The 26012-nt window shown below is 56.9% G+C and overlaps 3 pseudogenes; all 3 read left to right on the top strand.

Moving 5' to 3' along the window:
* The first annotated feature begins 1089 nt into the window (after positions 1 to 1089).
* LOC127028839 (protocadherin alpha-8-like) lies at positions 1090 to 4020 on the top strand (annotated as a pseudogene).
* Positions 4021 to 12581: 8561 nt separating this feature from the next.
* Positions 12582 to 15283, top strand: LOC127028838 (protocadherin alpha-2-like; annotated as a pseudogene).
* An 8788-nt stretch (positions 15284 to 24071) lies between these two features.
* The window catches only part of LOC127028837 (protocadherin alpha-6-like), a 2920-nt pseudogene continuing 979 nt past the window's right edge, over positions 24072 to 26012 (top strand).

Below are 26012 nucleotides of genomic sequence, written 5' to 3'. Positions count from 1 at the left end.
AGGCAAAGAAGGAAGAAATGAGATGGTGAGGGAAGAACAGGGAAAAGAAGAGAGAGAAGGATAAAAAGGGGAAAAAGGAGAAGCAGAGAGGGAAGGAAAGAACACTGGAGAGAAAGAAGATAACGGATGAACCATTAAACGGGTTTACTAGCATGCACCGACGTTATCTCTGTTATAGAAAGGTGGGGGGGGGGAGAGACGAAAGGAAGAAAGAAGGAAGGAAGAAGGGAAGAAAGGAAGAAAGGAAGAAGCAAGCAATTAAGGAAGGAAGCTGACAAAAAAGAGAAAGCAAGAGACGATAGAGGAGGTTACCAGGGTGCACTGACGTTCTCTGTAGACGCTGAAGGGAGCTGATCCCTAAGAGCCTCCGCTTGGTTAGAGTACCGCGCTCCGGCGCTGATGGCCCGTAATTAGCGCTGATGGCTCCGTCTTTGACGGTCGCGTCGCCGCCGCGCGCAGGAGGCAAGAAACAAGGTACAGCAGGGCAAGATCGCAAAGAAAGGAAGAGAAAACGGAGACAGAACAAAAGAAAGACGAAGAAGACGGAGGAAAGAGAAGATAAAAGAAAAGAAAAGAAAAGAAAAGAAAAGAAAAAAAAAGAAAAGAAAAGAAAAGAAGAAAAGAAAAGAAAGAAAAGAAAGAAGAGAAAAGAAAGTAGGAAAGAGAAGGAAGAAAGAAACGAACAAAGAGAGAGCACTGAAGGAAGGAAGAAAGAGAAAAGAAGAAAGAAAGGCAGAAAGAAAGAGGAAGAAGGAAGGAAAGGAATCTGTGCAAGCAAAGAGCGAGCAAGCGAGGAAGGAAAACGAAACAGAGAGAGAGAGAAGAAAAGGAAGAGGCGAAGGGCAGGGAGAGAGGAAGAGGAGATGAGCGGCGCGGGCGCTGGTGGGAGCGTGTGAGGCGGCGGAGCAGCACAGGGTCGCTGCAGGCTCAGAAACGGCGGCGGAGCGGCGAGGCGGCTCCGCGCCGGTGCGGCGGAGAGCCCGGCTGTGAGCGCGGGGGGCGGCGCGGGGCGGGCAGGAGAGGCGGTGCGTCCGGGCGGCGGCGGGGAGCCGTGCGGGCCGGCGGGTGCCGGCGGCGGCGGCGGCAGCGATGGGCGTGTGTTGGGGTGCGGTGGTGCGGGTGCTGTTGCTGCAGGCGGGGTGGGCGTTGGGCGTCGGGCAGGTGCGGTACTCGGTGCCGGAGGAAGCGAAGCCGGGACGGTGGTGGCCGGCTGGCGCAGGACCTGGGCCTGGAGGCGGGCGAGGCGGAGGCTTGGCGGCTGCGGCTGGTGGCGCAGGGCCGGCGGGCGAGCGTGGAGGTGAGCGGGGCGAGCGGGGCGCTGGTGGTGAGCTCGCGGCTGGACCGGGAGGAGCTGTGCGGGAAAGAGCGCGCCGTGCGCCCTGCGGCTGGAGGTGCTGGTGGAGCGGCCGCTGCGCGTCTTCCACGTGGAGCTGGAGGTCACCGACATCAACGACAACGCCCCGCTCTTCCCCGCCGCCCGGAAAAACCTCAGTTTACGGAGAACTCCCCTCCCGCTCGGTTCCCGCTGGAGGGGCGTCGGATGCAGACATCGGAGCCAACGCGCAGCTCTCCTATACACTCAGCCCCAGCGACCACTTCTCTCTGGATCTGGGAAAACCGAGGAAGACGATGAGCCTTATTCCGGTGCTCGCGAAATCTCTGGACCGCGAGACGATGCCTGTGCACCGGTTGTGTTGACGCGAGTGACGGGGCCGGCCGTCGCTGACGGGCACGATGGAGCTGGTGATCTCGGTGCTGGACGAACGACAACGCGCCCAGTTCAACCAGTCGGTGTATAAAGTGCAGCTGCCGGAAAATACGGAACGCGGCACTTTAGTGATCAGAACTAAACGCCACGGATCTGGATGAGGGACGAACAGGAATATCTCGTATTCTCTCCAGAAGGTGTTCCCGCAGGATGGAGGAGACGTTTGAGCTCGACAGAAACGCGGAGAGATCCGTCTTAGGGTGACTTAGACTTTGAGGTTGTTGGTCTCTATCCCTGCAAGTGGATGCAGCGGAATCAGGGCAACCCACCGCTGTCGGGTCACTGCAGGTGGTGGTGGAGGTGGTGGACGTGAACGACAACGCGCCGGAGGTGTGGGTGACGTCGCTGTCGGTGCCGGTGCCGGAGGACGCGTCGGTGGGGACGGTGGTGGCGCTGCTGAGCGTGTCGGACCGGGACTCGGGGGCGAACGGGCGGGTGCGGTGCGCGGTGTGGCCGCCGGCGCCGTTCGGGCTGGTGGCGAGGTTCGCGGGCTCGTACTCGCTGGTGCTGCGGGAGGCGCTGGACCGGGAGCGGGTGTCGGAGTACGAGGTGGAGGTGCGGGCGGAGGACGGCGGGGCGCCGCCGCTGCGCGGCAGCCGCGGGGTGCGGGTGCCGGTGTCGGACGTGAACGACAACGCGCCGGCGTTCGCGCAGGCCGTGTACACGGTGCTGGCGCGGGAGAAACGCGGCGGGCGCGGAGCTGGCGCGGCTGTGGGCGCGGGACGCGGACGAGGCGGGGAACGGGCGCGTGAGGTACTCGGTGGCGGAGGGCGTGGGCGGGGGCGCGGGGCGGGCGGGGGGTGGCGGGCGGCGTCGAGCTACGTGTCGGTGGACGCGGAGAGCGGGCGCGTGTGGGCGCTGCGTCCGTTGGACTACGAGGAGGTGCAGGTGCTGGAGTTCGAGGTGCGGGCGTGGACGCGGGGAGCCGCCGCTGTGCGGCAACGCCACGGTGCAGCTCTTCGTGGTGGACGAGAACGACAACGCGCCGGCGCTGCTGCCGGCGCCGGGCGTCGGGCCGGGCCCGGGGCGTCGGGCTGGTCGTCGTCGGGTCCGGGCTCGGGGCGCTGTGGGTGGGCGGCGTGGGGGGCGCCGGCGGGGCAGGTGGTGGCGAAGATCCGGGCGGTGGACGCGGACTCGGGCTACAACGCGTGGCTGCGCTACGAGCTGTGGGAGCCGCGGGGGAAGGGCCCGTTCCGCGTGGGGCTGTACAGCGGCGAGGTGAGCACGGCGCGGGCGCTGGAGGAGGCGGACGGCCCGCGGCAGAGGCTGGTGATCGTGGTGCGGGACCACGGGAGCCGGCGCGCTCGGCCACGGCCACGCTGAGCGTGTCGCTGGTGGAGGGCGCCGAGGCGGCGCTGGCGGCCGCGGGCTCGTCGTCGTCGTCGTCGTTCGTCGTCGGGAGCGGGGCTGCGGCCGGCGGCGGGCGCGGAGGGCGGCGCGCGGCGTCGGCGTCGGCGACGAACGTGTGGCTGGTGGTGGCCATCTGCGCGGTGTCGAGCGTGTTCGTGCTGGCGGTGGTGCTGTACGGGGCGTCGCGGTGGTCGCCGCGGGCGGCGTGGTGTCGGGCCCGGGCCGGCGACGCTGGTGTGCGCCAGCGAAGTGGGAGCTGGTCGTACTCGCAGCGCCAGAGCCGGAGCTGTGCGTGGCGGACGGCGCGGGCAAAGCGACCTGATGGTTTTCAGCCCAACTTCCCCGCGCCCGGCCCCGCGGCGAAGGAGACGCAGCCGGAGCCGCCCGCTCTCCTGGACACGGTCAGTGGCCCTCCCTTTCTGGCCTCTCGCCCTTCGCCCTTCTTCGCGGTCTCCCTCCGCCCTTCTTCGCGGTCTTCGTTCTGGCCGCGCCTGGGCAGGCGCTGGTGGGAGGCGGGCTCAGCCCGCGGGGCCTGCGGCGGTGGGTGCTTGGCGGTGCTCAAGGGTGTTCACGGCACCTTTGCATCTGCCTCCGCGTCCTTGCCGGAGCCCCTCGCTCTCGCTGGGGGGGAAACTAGCGGTACTGCCGCACCCGCGGCGGTTACCGTCGGCAGCTGAGGTTTGCTGCTGTGGGTGTGAGCTGTTCTCCCGTAGAGTAAAATCGCTGCCGACTGCGATGAGAGGTGCCACGACCAGCTTTCGAGACGCTCTTGCTTGGGGTGTGTAGCGTTTGCACGCGAGCTTGCTGAAGGAGTGCAAGACAGGCAGGCTGTGATGGTGACAGTGCCCCAGCGCTATTTGGTGCCTTATTCGCGTTGCAGAGTGCTGATTGTGCTGGTATGAGATGTGGAAAGTTTTCTTGTGGAAAAGTCTGTCCTCTCTGTGTGATTGTCCCCTGCAAGAGCCGTGATGCGAGGTGACAATTGAGGCTTCAGGGTTTCTCTCCCCGTGGAGTAATTTTCCCTTTTCATTCTCCACCAGAATCATTAAGAAAGTGGGGAAGGCTTTGGACTTTTCCTCTGTTGTTTTTTTCCAAGTATGCTATCACTCTACTTAGCAGTCTAAAGTGTTCAGGGAGAGGAGTGTGACAAGGTAGGTGTGAGAAACGGGAATTTTCTTTTCTTTTCCCACGCCGCCAAATCGTGCTATCGACTTCCGTTCCTGTCTGGAGAAGTGACGTGGTGTGATGTAGGCTGGCCTGTTTTGCTAGTCTTTCAATATTTGGATCAGCATTGGGAGCCTATGAAGACTTGGAAACCTTCTCTTAAAAAACCCCAGATTGTCCTATGCATTAGGTATCATCCATTACAGTGCTGTGCTCGTCGGCATTCGGGTTGTTCTCTCACAGAAGGAAATCATGCCACTGCATTAGAGCTACCTGACACCATCGCTACAAGCAGGGGAAGGGTCTGGAAATGCTGGAGTGAGCCCTGAGGTGGGAAAGGAAATAGTGGCATGTCGCAGAGGTGAATGTGGCAGTGGCACCGAGTAGGGCCTGGCATCTGCTCATGTGAGGGTGACCTTGAGCAGTGGAAAGACTTGTCTGAATTGGAAATCGTTGGGAAGACCATGGCCATGTCATGAGAAGACAGCAATGGGAGATGATGTGCTTGTCTTGAGAATGCATGTCCCAGAGTGGGGAATGGAGGATGCCTAAGGAAAGCCTGAGGCAGGATGGACACGAAGTGTTCTTGCCCAGGATCCTTTCCCATGCTGCGAGGGTCTGGAGTTGGAGGGCTTCTGGATCTTGAGACAGTGTGTGGTACTGAAATGCCCAGATGTCTGTTGAGGTTATGAGTACCTTGCACCAGAGGCCGACCTGTGTGCTGCTGCCTGCTGCCGAAGGCAATGTGCTGGTAAGAGGGGGTGACATGCAGAGTGATGAATATTTTCCCTGGTGTTTTGGGAAAGATGTTGTGGGAGGATAGTGCTTCAGTGTGCTGTCCTTGTGGAGTGGTGGCATCTACAGGAGCTTGCACAGCTGTTGGTGTTGCCATCACGGCAACCTCCTCAGGCAGGATTTGTAAGGGCACATGAGGAGGTGGGTTTAATCTTTGTGCACTCAGCTTCCCTACTTGTGCACTTGCAGAGGTGGCCATGGAGGAGATGGTGTGTCGTCTTGTCATTATTAACTCCTTCAGATATGTGCATGTACACACCAAACCCTGCACAGGAACGCAGCTCTGTTTTCCATCGTAGCAATTCTCTCACCCAGTTGACATCGTGAGACCGCTTGCGCTTCAGCATTTGGTGTGTTTTTCTGAAAGAAAAAAACCCCTGTGGACTGGGATTAGAGCTGTCACAGCTCTAATCACAGAATCCTGAAGACTCCGTTCTTACGTGCAGCTCTGTGGTGTTTCCATCTGAGATTTGTGAAAAGGCAAAAGCATTCAGGGTGAAGCTGACGCATCTGGGAAGATTCTGCAGACAGTGAGTGGCTTTGCAGCCCTCCGTAGTTCTTTTTAATTTCCTATGTTCTTTTTCACCAATTCCCTCCCCTGAAATGTGTCTTTTCTGAAGAAGCAAGCAGCGATGCTAGAGGGAAGTCGCTGCCACCTCAAGTGGATGTGTTTGAGAGACAGCTGTACTTTTGTTCCTGTTCGGTCGTGGTATCTTTATGTTGGATTGACGGATGTTGCCTGGATTATAATGCCTTTAGGTTTGGAGCAGCAAAGCACCGCTGCCTGCTCTCGTTCCTTTCCTGCTGCTTCCAGGCAGAGTGTGAGCAGGCAGCAGCAAGGAGATATGGGGGAGGGACCCCAATCCATTTGATGGAATGGATGTGTTGGGCATCAAGGAGATGTTCTAAGTGAAAGAGTCATGGTGTTTTCTTTGTGTGAGTATTGCTCCCAGCTCTGCACATTTCCATCTGAGATAGCTGAAGCCTTGCCAAACATGACAGGTCAGCAGCAGAGAGCGTGTGGGACACCGTGTATATGATACCTTCTGTGTGATTTTTATGGTGGTGTCATTGATGGAAGGGTCCTGCAAGCTTGAGGTGGGAAAGGAAACTGTGGCATGTTGCAGAGGTGAATGTTGGACGTGGCATGAGTAGGGCCTGGCTGTTTCTTGCTGTGACGAGTGATTGTGAGCAGTGGGAGGACTTGTCTGTGGGAACTGGAAATCCTAGGGAAGACCATGGGCCATGTCATGAGAAGACAGCAATGGGAGATGATGTGCTTGTCTTGAGAACGCATGTGTCGGAGTGGGGAATGGAGGATGCCTAGAGGAAAGCCTGAGGCAGGATGGGCACGAAGTGTTCTCACCCAGGATCCTTTTGCAGGCTCCCAAGGGTCTGGAGTTGGAGGCCTTCTGTCACAGAAGGGCATGACTTCCATTGGAGGGTTCCATCACAGGGAGGGTGACCTTGGGCGGGGAAGAGTCTTGCCTGAGGAAATGGAGATGCGGGTCAGAACACAGACTGTGTCATTGGGGAAGAGGTGGAGCATGTCCGCTTAGCTGGAGATCCTGCTTCCCAGGGCACGGGAAAGAGGATGCCAGTTGAAAAACCTCAAGAAGAGCTGTGGCAGAGAGTGGTACTTGGCGGGAATCCTGTCAGGAGCTCCAGAAGTTCTGCATAGCCTTGTGCCCAGTCATTCCCTTCTTGCTTTCAATGCAGTGGAATGGGATTCTTTTGAGGTTGTGAATGTATCTCAGCAGGGAGAGACCCTTGTGCTGCTGCCTGAGTGACGTAGGAAATGTGTTGGTAAGAGCTGGTGAGATGCAGAGTGCTGAATCCTGTCTGATGAACCTTTTCCCTGTTGTTTTGGGAAAGGTGTTGTGGGAGGGTAGCACTTGAATGTGCTGTCCTTGTGTAGTGGTGGGCATCTGTAGCAGCTTCCACAGCCATTGATGTTGTTAAAAAAACCCAGTTAGCAGGGCTTATTGAAAGAGCTTTAAAGTAGATTTGAAGGGGAAGGGGATAAAACGAGGCTCGCTAGTGATAAGCCCTGGGGCGGCACGCCAGCGTGTGAGGGACGGTGTGCTAGCGAGGTCCTTCAGTGTGCTCCACGATGTGCTGAGTAGACTGGAACACATTTGAAATGTCTCTATGCTAATGCGTGGAGCATGAGGAATGAAGAAGAGGAGCTAGAAGCTTTGGCCCAGTCCCAGAGCTACGACGTCATTGGCCTAAGCGAAACTTGGTGGGAAGAGTCCTGTGACTGGTGTGGCGTGATGGCCAGTTCTAGGCTCTTGTGGAGGGCTAGGCAGGGCAGGTGAGGCGGGCGGGTGGTGCTGTATATAAGGGAGGGTTTGGATTGTATGGCCCTTGCAGTTGGCGACGACAGGGTCGAGAGCCTCTGGGTAAGGATTAAGGGAAAAGCAAATAAAGCGGCTGTTGTTGTGGGAGTCTACTATCGACCACCCAGCCAGGATGACCACACTGATGAATCATTCTGCAAGGAATGAAGGGATGTCTCTCGATCAGCTGCCCTTGTCCTTATGGGCAATTTTAACTTCCCAGACGTCAACTGGGAATATCATACAGCAGACCCAAACAGGTCCAGGAAAATCCTGCAGGATGTTGAAGATAACTTCTTGGTGCAGGTACTAAGGGAGCCGAGAAGCAAAGGTGCCCTCCTGGATGTGTTGTTTGTAAAGAGAGAGGGACTCCTGGGTGAAGAGGTGCTTGGTGGCTGTGTGGGTCACATGGACCATGAAGTAGTTGAGTTTCAAATCATTGTCAGTAGGAGAAAAAACTGCCAGCAAAACTTTGACGCTGGATATGGGGAGAGCAGAGCTGGGGCTGCTGAAGGAACTAGTTAGTAAGGTCCCCTGAGAATGTGCTCTTGAAGGTAGTGGGGTCCATGAACGCTGGCCACTTTTTAACCATACTCCTGCCATCTCTTAAGAGCGCAGGAGCAGGCAATTCGAAAGTGTCGGAAGTCAAGCAAGCGGGGCAGAAGGCCGGCTTGGCTGAGCAGGGATCCTCTAGAACTTAGGTGGAAGAGGAAAGTGTGCGGACATTGAAAGGAAGGATGGGTGACAGGGAAGGACTACAGAGCTGCTGTTTGCCACTGTAGGGAGAAAATTCACGTGGCCAAAGCTCAAGTAGAGTTCAAGCTGGCCAGCAGTGTGAAGGACAACAAAAAGGGCTTCGTAAAATATGTTAACAACCAAAGAAGGATCAGAGATAACATCGGTCTGTTACTTGATGAGGTCGACCTCCTCACAAATAGGGATGTAGAGAAAGCAGAGATGTTTAATGCCTTCTTTGCCTCTGTCTTTCACACCGATGATGGGCCCTGGGACCCCCAGAGCCCTGTGTTGGAAGACCTTGACTGGGGGAATGCTAAGCTCCCAGCCAACTCTGAACTTGTTTGAGACTTGCTGCTCCAGCTGGAGGCACATAAGTCTATGGAGGCCAATGGGATTCATCCCAGGGTACTGAAGGAGCTGGCCGATGTTATGGCGGGACTTCTTTCCATTATTTTTCAACGGTCTTGGAAGTCTGGAGAGGTCCCAGTTGAGTGGAAGCCAGCAAAAGTTGTCCCAATTTTCAGGAAGGGTAAGAAGGAAGAGCCTGGTAATGACAGGCCTGTCAGCCTCCCTTCAGTGCCTGGAAAAATTATGGAGAAGGTTGTTCTGGGAGTTATTGAAAAACACTTGAGAGAGACTGCAGTCATTGGTCGTAGCCAGCACGGGTTCACGAGGGAAAGTCCTGTTTAAGTAAGTTAATTTCCTTTTATGAGAAGGTCACCCATCTAGTTGCCCAAGGGAAGCCAGTAGATGTGGGGTTTTTTGGATTTTAGCAAGGCTTTTGAAACCGTCTCTCACGGTATCCTTCTGGATAAAATGTCCCTCATACAGCTGTCATAATGCTTGTCATAAGAGAAGTCCTAATACATTGGGTGAGCAGTTGGCTGATGGGTTGGGGTCAAAGAGTCAGAGTCAATGGGGTTACATCAGGCTGGCGGCCAGTCAGGGAGGCCTTAGAGAGAGATCTGGATAGGCTGGAGAGCTGGGCAATCCCCAACCGTATGGAAAGTAACAAGAGCAAGTGCCAGGTTCTGCCCCTGGGACAGGGTAATCCTGGTTATAGGTACAAATTGGGGACGAGAGGGTGGCGAGCAGCCCTGCGGAACGAGATGTGGGGGTTTGGGTGGATGGCAAGTTGAATAGGAGTCAAGAGTGTGCCCTGGCAGCCAAAAGGGCCAGCCGTGTGCTGGGGTGCATGAAGCCCAGCATGGCTAGCCGGTTGAGGGAGGTGATTGTCCCACTCTACACTGCACTGGTGCCGCCCCATCTCGAGTTCTGTGTGCGGTTTTGGGTGCCTCCCTAGAAGAAGGACATCAAAATACTAGAGTGTGTCCCAAGGAGGGTGACCAAGATGGTGAAAGGTGTCGAGGGCAAGACTTATGAGGAGCAGCTGAGGTCACTTGGTTTGTTCAGCTTGGAGAAGAGAAGGCTGAGGGGTGACCTCATCGCAGTCTACAACTTCCTCGAGGGGGGCAGGGAGGGGGAGGTGCTGATCTCCTCTCTCTGGTCACCAGCGATAGGCCATGAGGAAAAGGTAGGAAGCTGCATCAGGAGAAGTTCAGGTTGGACATTAGGAAAAGGTTCTTGACTTGAGAGGGTGGTCAGTCACTGGAACAGGCTCCCCAGGGAAGTGGCCACGGCACCAAGCCGGTCAGAGCTCAAGGAGCAGACTGTACAATGGTTTCAACATTTTGGCACAACATGAGTCATTTCTTTTTCTGTCCAACAACCTCAGAAATCTCTGATAATGTTAAGGGAAAATATCCTTTAAACCCAAATGTCCTGTCCTGAAAATGTTTCTTTTCAGAAGCAGCAACCAGTGATGCTACAGGTAAGTCACTCCCACCTAAAGTGGATGTTTTCTTCACATGTGTCTTGTACATAAAGACGAGATGTTTTGAGAGACGGGTGTACTTTTGTTCCTGTTTAGTTGCGGTATCTTCATGTTGGATCGAGCAAATGTTGCCTGGATTGTAATGCCTGTAGGTTTGGAGCAGCAAAGCATCACTGCCTGCTCTCGTTCCTTTGCTGCTGCTCCCAGGCACAGGGTGAGCAGGCGGCAGCAAGCACGGATGGAGGAAGGACCGCAATCCATTTGATGGAGTGGATGTGTTGGGAGCCAAGGGGATGTTCTGAGTGAACATGCCGTGGTGTTACTCTTGTGGCTTTTGTTTGGGTGTGTGAGGGGTGGATGATGCTAATGAGTGGGAGGTATTCCGTGGGAACTAATGGCCCTGTGTTGTTCTGGCAGTGCGTGCCTCCCTGAAAGGGAAAGCACGAGTTTGCCATTCAGTGTGCAGGTGGAAAAGGAGGCCAGAGGAATAGCTCCTCATTGAGATACACGAAGAGTGCTCGGGAGCTGTGGTTGCCCCATGCTTTTTCAGCCTTCTTGCAGGATCATCGTGCTTGGCTGTGATGGGTTTGATTTCCCTAAAGAAAGACTCCCCTGGGTTGTTTGGAGTCTTTGGAGCCTGTTTGCAGGGATGTGGAAGTAGCTGGGGCTTGGTCTTGTGTTACAGAGGGTGGTGGATTCCGTTGTGATGTAGGAGAGGTGTTCTTTGCCATATGATTGCCTTGCTGTGTTATTTGCTGGGTCCTTGCGAGGAGTGGAGGCTGAAGAGTGTGGTGTTCTTTGAGAAGGGGAGGGAGGTGGAGGTGGAGGGGCAGTCTGTGTGTCTTGCATAGACTGGAGGAAAGCAGGAAAGTTGCAACTTGTCTGGAGGGATGGAAGGTGGAAGGGAAGAGGAATGCGAGCTCTTGCCAAAGGGCATGTCCATGCTTCCTGTCGAGTGTGGTGTAGAAAATGTTTTGTTAAAGGTGGAAAAGAAGAGAGGAGGCTGGAATCAGAAGAGAAGGGGAGTCAAGGATAGGGTAGGGCGAGGGCAAAAAGAAAAAGGAAGCGAAGGAAAAGGAGGAAAGAGGAAAAAGGTGAAAGGAAGAGAAAGGAAGAGATGAAAGAAAAAGGAGGAGAAAAGGAACGAGAAAGGAAGGAGGAAAGAAAAAGGAGAAGGAAAGAAAGAGCAAGGAAGATGGGAAAAGAGGACTGTATGCAAGGAAAAAGCAAGCAAGGAAGCAAGACAGAAGGATGAGGAAGGAAGGAAGGAAGGAAGGAAGGAAGGATGGAGGAAGGAGGGAAGGAAGGACAGAGGAGATTACCAGGATGCACTGATGTTATCTCCACGTGGTGAATGGAGGTGAAGACTTCGGCATCCTCGCTACTCAGAGACACTGTGCAAGGCTTGATGAAAAGTGTTGAGGAAGAGGAATGAGAGCTCTTGGCAGAGGGCATGTCCGTGCTCCATGGCGAGGGTGATGTAGTCATATAGAGAAGCTGTTGGTAAAGGAGACATGGAAGAGGCAAAGAGGGAAGAAGAAGAGAAGGGAGAGCAGACAGGGAAGAGAAGAGAGGAGAAAGAGGAGAAGCAGAGAAGGAAAGAAGGAAGGAAGAAACAACAGAGAGAAAGAAAAGCAAACAAGAAGAAAGCGAGCAATAGAGAGAAAGAAGATCAAGAAAAGAAGAAAGGATAAATGAGTTTACGAGCATGCACGGACGCTATCACTGTTCACAGAAAGGTGGTGAGGGAGAGAAAGGAAGGAAGAAAAGGAAGGAAGGAAGGAAGGAACGAACGAACGAACGAACGATAGACGAGATTACGAAAACACACGGAGCTTAGCAGTAGCCGCTGAAGGGAGCTGATCCCTAAGAGCCTTCGGCTTGGTTAGAGTACCGCGCTCCGGCGCTGATGGCCCGCAATGAGCGCTGATGGCTCCGTCTTTGAGGGTGTCCGCCGCGGCGCCGGAGGCGAGCGACGAGCTGCGAGCGGGCGTAAAGAAGCGAGAAGGATTTAAAGGGAAGGGAAAAGGGAGGAAAGAATGGGCCACGGCAAGAAGGAAGAGAAGGAGGAAAGAAGAAAGCAGAAAGAATTTGGAAAGAGAAGACAGAGGAAAGAGAATCAGGAAGAGAAGGAGAAGAAAGAGAAGAAAAATAGTAGGAAGAAAGGAAGAACGAGAGAACGGGATAGAAAGAGATAACTGTAGGAAGAAAGAAGGAGCAAAGAAGAAAGAGAAAGGAAGAAGGAAAGAGCAAAGAAGCAAGGGAAAAGAAAATACAGAAACCAAGAAAAAAAGAAGCGAAAGGAAGAGGCGAAGGGCAGGGAGAGAGGAGAGAGGAGAGGAGCGGCGCGGGGCCGGCGGCGCGGGCGCTGGTGGGGAGCGTGTGAGGCGGCGGAGCAGCACAGGGTGTCGCTGCAGGCTCAGAAACGGCGGCGGACGGCGAGGCGGCTCCGCGCCGGTGCGGCGGAGAGCCCGGCTGTGAGCGCGGGGGGGCGGCGCGGGGCGGGCAGGAGAGGCGGTGCGTCCGGGCGGCGGCGGGGAGCCGTGCGGGGCCCGGGCGGGTGTCGGCGGCGGCGGCGGCGGCGGCAGCGATGGGCGTGTGTTGGGGTGCGGTGGTGCGGGTGCTGTTGCTGCAGGCGGGGTGGGCGTTGGGCGTCGGGCAGGTGCGGTACTCGGTGCCGGAGGAAGCGAAGGCCGGGACGGTGGTGGGCCGGCTGGCGCAGGACCTGGCCTGGAGGCGGGCGAGGCGGAGGCTTGGCGGCTGCGGCTGGTGGCGCAGGGCCGGGGCGAGCGTGGAGGTGAGCGGGGCGAGCGGGGCGCTGGTGGTGAGCTCGCGGCTGGACCGGGAGGAGCTGTGCGGGAAGAGCGCGCCGTGCGCCCTGCGGCTGGAGGTGCTGGTGGAGCGGCCGCTGCGCGTCTTCCACGTGGAGCTGGAGGTCACCGACATCAACGACAACGCCCCGCTCTTCCCCGCCGCCCGGAAAAACCTCAGCATCGCGGAATTCACCACGCTGCCGGGCTCTCGGTTCCCGCTGGAGGGCGCGTCGGATGCAGACATCGGAGCCAACGCGCAGCTCTCCTATACACTCAGCCCCAGCGAGCATTTCCGTCTGGATTTACAGAAATCGAATGAGCGAAATGTTGTACCCGATCTTGTTTTAACGAAATCTCTGGACCGCGAGACGATGCCTGTGCACCGGTTGGTGTTGACGGCGAGTGACGGGGGCCGGCCGCCGCTGACGGGCACGATGGAGCTGGTGATCTCAGTGCTGGACGTGAACGACAACGCGCCCAGTTCAACCAGTCGGTGTATAAAGTGGAGCTGCCGGAGAGCGCTGCGGAGGGGACGCTGGTGGTGCGGGTGAACGCCACGGATCCGGACGAGGGCATTAACAGTGAGGTGACCTACACCGCGACCAACTTCCTTCCCGTGAGAGGAAGAGATGTGATTACCGTCAATCCGAAGACGGGCGAGATCCGTCTCACGGGCGCCCTGGACTTCGAAGAAGTCAGGATATTTGATTTTCGCATTGAAGCGAGAGACAAAGGGACACCGCCGCTGTCGGGTCACTGCAGCGTGGAGCTGGAGGTGGTGGACGTGAACGACAACGCGCCGGAGGTGTGGGTGACGTCGCTGTCGGTGGCGGTGCCGGAGGACGCGTCGGTGGGGACGGTGGTGGCGCTGCTGAGCGTGTCGGACCGGGACTCGGGGGCGAACGGGCGGGTGCGGTGCGCGGTGTGGCCGCCGGCGCCGTTCGGGCTGGTGGCGAGGTTCGCGGGCTCGTACTCGCTGGTGCTGCGGGAGGCGCTGGACGGGAGCGGGTGTCGGAGTACGAGGTGGAGGTGCGGGCGAGGACGGCGGGGCGCCGCCGCTGCGCGCAGCCGCGGGGTGCGGGTGCCGGTGTCGGACGTGAACGACAACGCGCCGGCGTTCGCGCAGGCCGTGTACACGGTGCTGGCGCGGAGAACAACGCGGCGGGCGCGGAGCTGGCGCGGCTGTGGCGCGGGACGCGGACGAGGCGGGGAACGGGCGCGTGAGGTACTCGGTGGCGGAGGGCGTGGGCGGGGCGCGGGGGCGGGCGGGGGTGGCGGGCGGCGTCGAGCTACGTGTCGGTGGACGCGGAGAGCGGGCGCGTGTGGGCGCTGCGTCCGTTGGACTACGAGGAGGTGCAGGTGCTGGAGTTCGAGTGCGGGCGGTGGACGCGGGGGAGCCGCCGCTGTGCGGCAACGCCACGGTGCAGCTCTTCGTGGTGGACGAGAACGACAACGCGCCGGCGCTGCTGCCGGCGCCGGGCGTCGGGCCGGGGCCCGGGGCGTCGGGCTGGTCGTCGTCGGGTCCGTCTCGGGGGCGCTGTGGGCGTGGGCGGCGTGGGGGGCGCCGGCGGGGCAGGTGGTGGCGAAGATCCGGGCGGTGGACGCGGACTCGGGCTACAACGCGTGGCTGCGCTACGAGCTGTGGGAGCCGCGGGGGAAGGGCCGTTCCGCGTGGGGGCTGTACAGCGGCGAGGTGAGCACGGCGCGGGCGCTGGAGGAGGCGGACGGCCGCGGCAGAGGCTGGTGATCATGGTGCGGGACCACGGGGAGCCGGCGCGCTCGGCCACGGCCACGCTGAGCGTGTCGCTGGTGGAGGGCGCCGAGGCGGCGCTGGCGGCGCGGGCTCGTCGTCGTCGTCGTCGTCGTCGTCGTCGTCGGGAGCGGGGCTGCGGCCGGCGGCGGGCGCGGAGGGCGGCGCGTCGGCGTCGGCGTCGGCGACGAACGTGTGGCTGGTGGTGGCCATCTGCGCGTGTCGAGCGTGTTCGTGCTGGCGGTGGTGCTGTACGGGGCGTCGCGGTGGTCGCCGCGGGCGGCCGTGGTGTCGGGGCCCGGGCCGGCGACGCTGGTGTGCGCCAGCGAAGTGGGGAGCTGGTCGTACCGCAGCGCCAGAGCCGGAGCCTGTGCGTGGCGGACGGCGCGGGCAGAGCGACCTGATGGTTTTCAGCCCCAATTCCCGCCGCCGCCCGGCCCCCGGCGGAAGGAGACGCAAGCCGGAGCCGCCCGCTCTCCTGGACACGGTCAGTGGCCCTCCCTTTCTGGCCTCTCGCCCTTCGCCCTTCTTCTCCGGTCTCCCTCCGCCCTTCTTCGCGGTCTTCGTTCTGGCCCGCCGCCTGGGCAGGCGCTGGTGGGAGGCGGGCTCAGCCCGCGGGGCCTGCGGGCGGTGGGTGCTTGGCGGGTGCTCAAGGGTGTTCACGGCACCTTTGCATCTGCCTCCGCGTCCTTGCCGGAGCCCCTCGGCTCTCGCTGTGGGGGAAACTAGCGGTACTGCCGCAAGCCCGCGGCGGTTACCGTCGGCAGCTGAGGTTTGCTGCTGTGGGTGTGAGCTGTTCTCCCGTAGAGTAAAATCGCTGCCGGCTGCGATGAGAGGTGCCACGACATCAGCTTTCGAGACGCTCTTGCTTGGGGGTGTGTAGCGTTTGCACGCGAGCTTGCTGAAGGAGTGCAAGACAGGCAGGCTGTGATGGTGACAGTGCCCCAGGCGCTATTTGGTGCCTTATTCGCGTTGCAGAGTGCTGATTGTGCTGGTATGAGATGTGGAAAGTTTCTTGTGGAAAAGTCTGTCCTCCTCCTGTGTGATTGTCCCTGCAAGAGCCGTGATGCGAGGTGACAGTTGAGGCTTCAGGGCTTTCTCTCCCGTGGAGTAATCTCTCCCTTTTGATTCTCCACCAGAGTCATTAAGAAAGTAGGGAAGGCTTGTGGACTTTTCCTCTGTTGTTTTTCCAAGTATGCTATCACTCTACTTAGTAGTCTAAAGTGTTCAGGGAGAGAGTGTGACGCAAGGTAGTGTCAGAAACGGGAATTTTCTTTTTCTTTCCCACGCCGCCAAATCGTGCTATCGACTTCCGTTCCTGTCTGGAGAAGTGACGTGGTGTGATGTAGGCTGGCCTGTTTTGCTAGTCTTCAATATTTGGATCAGCATTGGGAGCCTTATAGAAGACTTGGAAACCTTCTCTTAAAAAAACCCAGATTGTCCTATGCATTAGGTATCATCCATTACAGTGCTGTGCTCGTCGGCATTCGGGTTGTTCTCTCACAGAAGGAAATCAATGCCCACTGCCATTAGAGCTACCCCTGACACATCGCTACAAGCAGGGGAAGGGTCTGAAATGCTGGAGTGAGCCCTGAGGTGGAAAGGAAATAGTGGCATGTCGCAGAGGTGAATGTGGCCAGTGGCACCGAGTAGGCCTGGCATCTGCTCATGTGAAGGGTGACCTTGAGCAGTGGAAAGACTTGTCTGAATTGGAAATCGTTGGAAAGACCATGGCCATGTCATGAGAAGACAGCAATGGAGATGATGTGCTTGTCTTGAGAATGCATGTCCCAGAGTGGGGAATGGAGGATGCCTAGAGGAAAGCCTGAGGCAGGATGGACACGAAGTGTTCTTGCCCAGGATCCTTTCCCATGCTGCGAGGGTCTGGAGTTGGAGGGCTTCTGGATCTTGAGACAGTGTGTGGTACTGAAATGCCCACGATGTCTGTTGAGGTTATGAGTACCCTTGCACCAGAGGCCGACCCTTGTGCTGCTGCCTGCCTGCCGAAGCAATGTGCTGGTAAGAGGGGGTGACATGCAGAGTGATGAATATATTTCCCTGGTGTTTTGGGAAAGATGTTGTGGGAGGAACAGTGCTTCAGTGTGCTGTCCTTGTGGAGTGGTGGGCATCTACAGGAGCTTGCACAGCTGTTTGGTGTTGCCATCACAGCAACCTCCTCAGGCAGGATTTGTAAGGGCACATGAGGAGGTGGGTTTAATCTTTGTGCGCTCAGCTTCCCCTACTTGTGCACTTGCAGAGGTGGCCATGAGGAGATGGTGTGTCGTCTTGTCATTATTAACTCCTTCAGATATGTGCATGTACACACCAAACCCTGCACAGGAACACAGCTCTGTTTTTCCATCGTAGCAATTCTCTCACCCAGTTGACATTGTGAGACCGCTTGCGCTCAGCATTTGGTGTGTTTTTCTGAAAGAAAAAACCCCTGTGGACTGGGGTCAGAGCTGTCACAGCTCTAATCACAGAATCCTGAAGAACTCCGTTCTTACGTGCAGCTCTGTGGTGTTTCCATCTGAGATTGTGAAAAGGCAAAAGCATTCAGGGTGAAGTTGACGCATCTGGGAAGATTCTGCCAGACAGTGAGTGGCTTTGCAGCCCTCCATATGTTCTTTTTCATTTCCTATGTTCTTTTTCACCAATTCCCCTCCCCTGAAAATGTGTCTTTTCTGAAGAAGCGAGCAGCGATGCTAGAGGGAAGTCGCTGCACCTCAAGTGGATGTGTTTGAGAGACAGCTGTACTTTTGTTCCTGTTCGGTCGTGGTATCTTTATGTTGGATTGACGGACGTTGCCTGGATTATAATGCCTTTAGGTTTGGAGCAGCAAAGCACCGCTGCCTGCTCTCGTTCCTTTCCTGCTGCTTCCAGGCAGAGTGTGAGCAGGCAGCAGCAAGGAGATATGGGGGAGGACCCCAATCCATTTGATGGAATGGATGTGTTGGGCATCAAGGAGATGTTCTAAGTGAAAGAGTCATGGTGTTTCTTTGTGTGAGTATTGCTCCCAGCTCTGCCACTTTTCCATCTGAGATAGCTGAAGCCTTGCCAAACATGACAGGTCAGCAGCAGAGAGCGTGTGGACACCGTGTATATGATACCTTCTGTGTGATTTTTATGGTGGTGTCATTGATGGAAGGGTCTGCAAGCTTGAGGTGGAAAGGAAACTGTGGCATGTTGCAGAGGTGAATGACGGACGTGGCATGAGTAGGCCTGCTGTTTCTTGCTGTGACGAGTGATTGTGAGCAGTGGAGGACTTGTCTGTGGGAACTGGAAATCCTAGGGAAGACCGTGGGCCATGTCACGAGAAGACAGCAATGGGAGATGATGTGCTTGTCTTGAGAACGCATGTGTCGGAGTTGGGAATGGAGGATGCCTAAGGAAAGCCTGAGGCAGGATGGGCACGAAGTGTTCTCACCCAGGATCCTTTTGCAGGCTCCCAAGGGTCTGGAGTTGGAGGCCTTCTGTCACAGAAGGCATGACTTCCATTGGAGGGTTCCATCACGGGGAGGGTGACCCTTGAGCGGGGAAGAGTCTTGCCTGAGTAAATGGAGATGCGGGTCAGAACACAGACTGTGTCATTGGGGAAGAGGTGGAGCATGTCCGCTTAGCTGGAGATCCTGCTTCCAGGCAACGGGAAAGAGGATGCCAGTTGAAAAACCTCAAGAAGAGCTGTGCAGAGAGTGTACTTGGCGGGAATCCTGTCAGGAGCTCCAGAAGTTCTGCATAGCCTTGTGCTCAGTTGTTCTCTTCTTGCCTTTCAATGCAGTGGAATGGGATTCTTTGAGGTTGCGAATGTATCTCAGCAGGGAGAGACCCTTGTGCTGCTGCCTGAGTGACGTAGAAATGTGTTGGTAAGACTGGTGAGATGCAGAGTGCTGAATATTGTCTGATGAAACCTTTTCCCTGTTGTTTTGGGAAAGGTGTTGTGGGAGGGTAGCACTTGAATGTGCTGTCCTTGTGTAGTGGTGGGCATCTGTAGCAGCTTCCACAGCCATTGATGTTGTTTAAAAAACCCAGTTAGCAGGGCTTATGAAAGAGCTTTAAAGTAGATTGAAGGGGAAGGGGATAAAACGAGGCTCGCTAGTGATAAGCCCTGGGGCGGCACGCCAGCGTGTGAGGACGGTGTGCTAGCGAGGTCCTTCAGTGTGCTCCACGATGTGCTGAGTAGACTGGAACACATTTGAAATGTCTCTATGCTAATGCGTGGAGCATGAGGAATAAAGGAGAGGAGCTAGAAGCTTTGGCCAGTCCCAGAGCTACGACGTCATTGGCCTAAGCGAAAGCTGTGGAAGAGTCCTGTGACTGGTGTGGCGTGATGGCCGGTTCTAGGCTCTTGTGGAGGGCTAGGCAGGGCAGGTGAGGTGGCGCGGTGGTGCTGTATATAAGGGAGGGTTGGATTGTATGGCGCTTGCAGTTGGCGACGACAGGGTCGAGAGCCTCTGGGTAAGGATAAGGAAAAGCAAATAAAGCGGCTGTTGTTGTGGGAGTCTACTATCGACCACCCAGCCAGGAGACCACACTGATGAATTAAACTACAAGGAATGAAGGGATGTCTCTTGATCAGCTGCCCTTGTCCTTATGGGCAATTTTAACTTCCCAGACGTCAACTGGGAATATCATACAGCAGACCCAAACAGGTCCAGGAAAATCCTGCAGGATGTTGAAGATAACTTCTTGGTGCAGGTACTAAGGGAGCCGAGAAGCAAAGGTGCCCTCCTGGATGTGTTGTTTGTAAAGAGAGAGGGACTCCTGGGTGAAGAGGTGCTTGGTGGCTGTGTGGGTCACATGGACCATGAAGTAGTTGAGTTTCAAATCATTGTCAGTAGGAGAAAAACTGCCAGCAAAACTTTGACGCTGGATATGGGGAGAGCAGAGCTGGGGCTGCTGAAGGAACTAGTTAGTAAGGTCCCCTGAGAATGTGCTCTTGAAGGTAGTGGGGTCCATGAATGCTGGTTACTTTTTAACCATACTCCTGCCATCTCTTAAGAGCGCAGGAGCAGGCAATTCGAAAGCGTCGGAGTCAAGCAAGCGGGGCAAGAAGGCTGGCTTGGCTGAGCAGGGATCCTCTAGAACTTAGGCAGAAGAGGAAAGTGTGCGGACATTGAAAGGAAGGATGGTGACAGGGAAGGACTACAGAGCTGCTGTTTGCCACTGTAGGGAGAAAATCACGTGGCCAAAGGCTCAAGTAGAGTTCAAGCTGGCCAGCAGTGTGAAGGACAACAAAAAGGGCTTGTAAAATATGTTCACAGCCAAAGAAGGATCAGAGATAACATCGGTCCGTTACTTGATGAGGTCGACCACCTCACCAAATAGGGTGTAGAGAAAGCAGAGATGTTTAATGCCTTCTTTGCCTCTGTCTTTCACACCGATGATGGGCCCTGGGACCCCCAGAGCCCTGTGTTGGAAGACCTTGACTGGGGAATGCTAAGCTCCCAGCCAACTCTGAACTTGTTTGAGACTTGCTGCTCCAGCTGGAGGCACATAAGTCTATGGAGGCCAATGGGATTCATCCCAGGTACTGAAGGAGCTGGCCGATGTTATGGCGGGACTTCTTTCCATTATTTTTCAACGGTCTTGGAAGTCTGGAGAGGTCCCAGTTGAGTGGAAGCCAGCAAAAGTTGTCCCAATTTTCAGGAAGGGTAAGAAGGAAGAGCCTGGTAATGACAGGCCTGTCAGCCTCCCTTCAGTGCCTGGAAAAATTATGGAGAAGGTTGTTCGGGAGTTATTGAAAAACACTTGAGAGAGACTGCAGTCATTGGTCGTAGCCAGCACGGGTTCACGAGGGGAAAGTCCTGTTTAAGTAAGTTAATTTCCTTTTATGAGAAGGTCACCCATCTAGTTGCCCAAGGGAAGCCAGTAGATGTGGGGTTTTTTGGATTTTAGCAAAGCTTTTGAAACCGTCTCTCACAGTATCCTTCTGGATAAAATGTCCCTCATACAGCTGTCATAATGCTTGTCATAAGAGAAGTCCCTAATACATTGGGTGAGCAGTTGGCTGATGGGTTGGGGTCAAAGAGTCAGAGTCAATGGGGTTACATCAGGCTGGCGGCCAGTCAGGGAGGCCTTAGAGAGAGATCTGGATAGGCTGGAGAGCTGGGCAATCCCCAACCGTATGGAATGTAACAAGAGCAAGTGCCGGGTTCTGCCCCTGGGACAGGGTAATCCTGGTTATAGGTACAAATTGGGGGACGAGAGGGTGGCGAGCAGCCCTGCGGAACGAGACGTGGGGGTTTGGGTGGATGGCAAGTTGAATAGGAGTCAAGAGTGTGCCCTGGCAGCCAAAAGGGCCAGCCGTGTGCTGGGGTGCATGAAGCCCAGCATGGCTAGCCGGTTGAGGGAGGTGATTGTCCCACTCTACACTGCACTGGTGCCGCCCCATCTCGAGTTCTGTGTGCGGTTTTGGGCGCCTCCCTAGAAGAAGGACATCAAACTATTAGAGTGTGTCCCAAGGAGGGTGACCAAGATGGTGAAAGGTGTCGAGGGCAAGACTTATGAGGAGCAGCTGAGGTCACTTGGTTTGTTCAGCTTGGAGAAGAGAAGGCTGAGGGGTGACCTCATCGCAGTCTACAACTTCCTCGAGGGGGCAGGGGAGGGGGAGGTGCGATCTCCTCTCTCTGGTCACCAGCGATAGGCCATGAGGAAAAGGTAGGAAGCTGCATCAGGGGAAGTTCAGGTTGGACATTAGGAAAAGGTTCTTGACTGAGAGGGTGGTCAGTCACTGGAACAGGCTCCCCAGGGAAGTGGCCACGGCACCAAGCCGGTCAGAGCTCAAGGAGCAGACTGTACAATGGTTTCAACATTTTGGCAGAACATGAGTCATTTCTTTTTCTGTCCAACAACCTCAGAAATCTCTGATAATGTTAAGGGAAAATATCCTTTAAACCCAAATGTCCTGTCCTGAAAATGTTTCTTTTCAGAAGCAGCAACCAGTGATGCTACAGGTAAGTCACTCCCACCTGAAGTGGATGTTTTCTTCACATGTGTCTTGTACATAAAGACGAGATGTTTTGAGAGACGGGTGTACTTTTGTTCCTGTTTAGTTGTGGTATCTTCATGTTGGATCGAGCAAATGTTGCCTGGATTGTAATGCCTGTAGGTTTGGAGCAGCAAAGCACCACTGCCTGCTCTCGTTCCTTTGCTGCTGCTCCCAGGCACAGGGTGAGCAGGCGGCAGCAAGCACGGATGGAGGAGGGACCGCAATCCATTTGATGGAGTGGATGTGTTGGGAGCCAAGGGGATGTTCTGAGTGAACATGCCGTGGTGTTACTCTTGTGGCTTTTGTTTGGGTGTGTGAGGGGTGGATGATGCTAATGAGTGGGAGGTATTCCGTGGGAACTAATGGCCCTGTGTTGTTCTGGCAGTGCGTGCCTCCCTGAAAGGGAAAGCACGAGTTTGCCATTCAGTGTGCAGGTGGAAAAGGAGGCCAGAGGAATAGCTCCTCATTGAGATACATGAAGAGTGCTCGGGAGCTGTGGTTGCCCCGTGCTTTTTCAGCCTTCTTGCAGGATCATCGTGCTTGGCTGTGATGGGTTTGATTTCCCTAAAGAAAGACCCCCCTGGGTTGTTTGGAGTCTTTGGAGCCTGTTTCAGGGATGTGGAAGTAGCTGGGGCTTGGTCTTGTGTTACAGAGGGTGGTGGATTCCGTTGTGATGTAGCAGAGGTGTTCTTTGCCATATGATTGCCTTGCTTTGTTATTTGCTGGGTCCTTGCGAGGAGTGGAGGCTGAAGAGTGTGGTGTTCTTTGAGAAGGGGAGGGAGGTGGAGGTGGAGGGGCAGTCTGTGTGTCTTGCATAGACTGGAGGAAAGGAGGAAAGTTGTAACTTGTCTGGAGGGATGGAAGGTGGAAGGGAAGAGGAATGCGAGCTCTTGCCAAAGGGCATGTCCATGCTTCATGTGGAGCGTGGTGTAGAAAATGTTTTGTTAAAGGTGGAAAAGAAGAGAGGAGGCTGGAATCAGAAGAGAAGGGGAGTCAAGGATAGGGTAGGGCGAGGGCAAAAAGAAAAAGGAAGCGAAGAAAAGGAGGAAAGAGGAAAAAGGTGAAAGGAAGAGAAAGGAAGAGATGAAAGAAAAAGGAGGAGAAAAGGAACGAGAAAGGAAGGAGGAAAGAAAAAGGAGAAGGAAAGAAAGAGCAAGGAAGATGGGAAAAGAGGACTGTATGCAAGGAAAAAGCAAGCAAGGAAGCAAGACAGAAAGATGATGAAAGAAGAAAGGAAGGAAGGACGGATGGATGGACGGACAGAGGAGATGTTATCTCTACGTGGTGAATGGAGGTGAGGACTTCAGCGTCCTCGCTACTCAGAGACACTGTGCAAGGCTTGATGAAAAGTGTTGAGGAAGAGGAATGAGAGCTCTTGGCAGAGGGCATGTCCGTGCTCCATGGCGAGGGTGATGTAGTCATATAGAGAAGCTGTTGGTAAAGGAGACATGGAAGAGGCAAAGAGGGAAGAAGAAGAGAAGGGGAGAGCAGGACAGGGAAGAGAGGAGGAGGAGAAAGAGGAGAAAGCAGAGAAGGAAAGAAGGAAGGAAGAAACAACAGAGAGAAAGAAAAGCAAACAAGAAGAAAGCGAGCAATAGAGAGAAAGAAGATCAAGAAAAGAAGAAAGGATAAATGAGTTTACTAGCATGCACGGACGCTATCACTGTTCACAGAAGGTGGTGAGGGAGAGAAAGGAAGGAAGAAAGGAAGGAAGGAAGGAAGGAAGGAAGAACGAACGAACGAACGAACGAACGATAGACGAGATTACGAAAACACACGGAGCTTAGCTGTAGCCGCTGAAGGGAGCTGATCCCTAAGAGCCTTCGGCTTGGTTAGAGTACCGCGCTCCGGCGCTGATGGCCCGCAATTAGCGCTGATGGCTCCGTCTTTGAGGGTGTCCGCCGCGGCGCCGGAGGCGACTGGCGAGCTGCGAGCAGGGGTAAAGAAGCGAGAAGGATTTAAAGGGAAGGGAAAGGGAGGAAAGAATAGGGCACGGCAAGAAGGAAGAGAAGGAGGAAAGAGAAGAAAGCAGAAAGAATTTGGAAAGAGAAGACAGAGGAAAGAGAATCAGGGAAGAGAAGGGAGAAGAAAGAGAAGAAAAATAGTAGGAAAGAAAGGAAGAACGAGAGAACGGGATAGAAAGAGATAACTGTAGGAAGAAGAAGGAGCAAAGAAGAAAGAGAAAGGAAGAAGGAAAGAGCAAAGAAGCAAGGGAAAAGAAAATACAGAAACAAGAAAAAAGAAGCGAAAGGAAGAGGCGAAGGGCAGGGAGAGAGGAGAGAGGAGATGAGCGGCGCGGGGCCGGCGGCGCGGGCGCTGGTGGGGAGCGTGTGAGGCGGCGGAGCAGCACAGGGTGTCGCTGCAGGCTCAGAAACGGCGGCGGAGCGGCGAGGCGGCTCCGCGCCGGTGCGGCGGAGAGCCCGGCTGTGAGCGCGGGGGGCGGCGCGGGGCGGGCAGGAGAGGCGGTGCGTCCGGGCGGCGGCGGGGAGCCGTGCGGGGCCCGGGCGGGCGGCGGCGGCGGCGGCAGCGATGGGCGTGTGTTGGGGTGCGGTGGTGCGGGTGCTGTTGCTGCAGGCGGGGTGGGCGTTGGGCGTCGGGCAGGTGCGGTACTCGGTGCCGGAGGAAGCGAAGGCCGGGACGGTGGTGGGCCGGCTGGCGCAGGACCTGGGCCTGGAGGCGGGCGAGGCGGAGGCTTGGCGGCTGCGGCTGGTGGCGCAGGGCCGGCGGGCGAGCGTGGAGGTGAGCGGGGCGAGCGGGGCGCTGGTGGTGAGCTCGCGGCTGGACCGGGAGGAGCTGTGCGGGAAGAGCGCGCCGTGCGCCCTGCGGCTGGAGGTGCTGGTGGAGCGGCCGCTGCGCGTCTTCCACGTGGAGCTGGAGGTCACCGACATCAACGACAACGCCCCGCTCTTCCCCGCCGCCCGGAAAAACCTCAGCATCGGGAATTCCCCTCCCGGGCTCTCGGTTCCCGCTGGAGGGCGCGTCGGATGCAGACATCGGAGCCAACGCGCAGCTCTCCTATACACTCAGCCCCAGCGAGCATTTGGTTTGGAGTGAAAACAAAGACCAAACCAAAATCTCCGTAGTCCTCGTTTAACGAAATCTCTGGACCGCGAGACGATGCCTGTGCACCGGTTGGTGTTGACGGCGAGTGACGGGGGCCGGCCGCCGCTGACGGGCACGATGGAGCTGGTGATCTCGGTGCTGGACGTGAACGACAACGCGCCCCAGTTCAACCAGTCGGTGTATAAAGTGGAGCTGCCGGAGAGCGCTGCTGCGGGACGTGTTTCTACAGCTACAGCGACAGACAAGATGAGGGGATTAATCGGGAAATATATTATTCGTTTAGCGACACGATTCTGCCAAAGTTCAGAACTTGTTCATAATTGACAGAAAATCGGGGAAATACGACTGCCGGTGTACTGGATTTCGAGGAGGTTCAGTCGTATGACCTGGAGATCGAAGCGAGAGACAAAGGTTGGCCCCCGCTGTCGGGTCACTGCAGCGTGGAGCTGGAGGTGGTGGACGTGAACGACAACGCGCCGGAGGTGTGGGTGACGTCGCTGTCGGTGCCGGTGCCGGAGGACGCGTCGGTGGGGACGGTGGTGGCGCTGCTGAGCGTGTCGGACCGGGACTCGGGGGCGAACGGGCGGGTGCGGTGCGCGGTGTGGCCGCCGGCGCCGTTCGGGCTGGTGGCGAGGTTCGCGGGCTCGTACTCGCTGGTGCTGCGGGAGGCGCTGGACCGGGAGCGGGTGTCGGAGTACGAGGTGGAGGTGCGGGCGGAGGACGGCGGGGCGCCGCCGCTGCGCGGCAGCCGCGGGGTGCGGGTGCCGGTGTCGGACGTGAACGACAACGCGCCGGCGTTCGCGCAGGCCGTGTACACGGTGCTGGCGCGGGAGAACAACGCGGCGGGCGCGGAGCTGGCGCGGCTGTGGGCGCGGGACGCGGACGAGGCGGGGAACGGGCGCGTGAGGTACTCGGTGGCGGAGGGCGTGGGCGGGGGCGCGGGGCGGGCGGGGGGTGGCGGGCGGCGTCGAGCTACGTGTCGGTGGACGCGGAGAGCGGGCGCGTGTGGGCGCTGCGTCCGTTGGACTACGAGGAGGTGCAGGTGCTGGAGTTCGAGGTGCGGGCGGTGGACGCGGGGGAGCCGCCGCTGTGCGGCAACGCCACGGTGCAGCTCTTCGTGGTGGACGAGAACGACAACGCGCCGGCGCTGCTGCCGGCGCCGGGCGTCGGGCCGGGGCCCGGGGCGTCGGGCTGGTCGTCGTCGGGTCCGGTCTCGGGGGCGCTGTGGGCGTGGGCGGCGTGGGGGCGCCGGCGGGGCAGGTGGTGGCGAAGATCCGGGCGGTGGACGCGGACTCGGGCTACAACGCGTGGCTGCGCTACGAGCTGTGGGAGCCGCGGGGGAAGGGCCCGTTCCGCGTGGGGCTGTACAGCGGCGAGGTGAGCACGGCGCGGGCGCTGGAGGAGGCG

Source organism: Gymnogyps californianus, unplaced genomic scaffold, assembly GCF_018139145.2.
Source record: "Gymnogyps californianus isolate 813 unplaced genomic scaffold, ASM1813914v2 HiC_scaffold_44, whole genome shotgun sequence".
Lineage (NCBI taxonomy): Eukaryota > Metazoa > Chordata > Aves > Accipitriformes > Cathartidae > Gymnogyps > Gymnogyps californianus.
The sequence above is the reverse complement of the archived record's forward strand: the minus strand, read 5'-3'. Positions and strand labels throughout refer to the sequence as shown.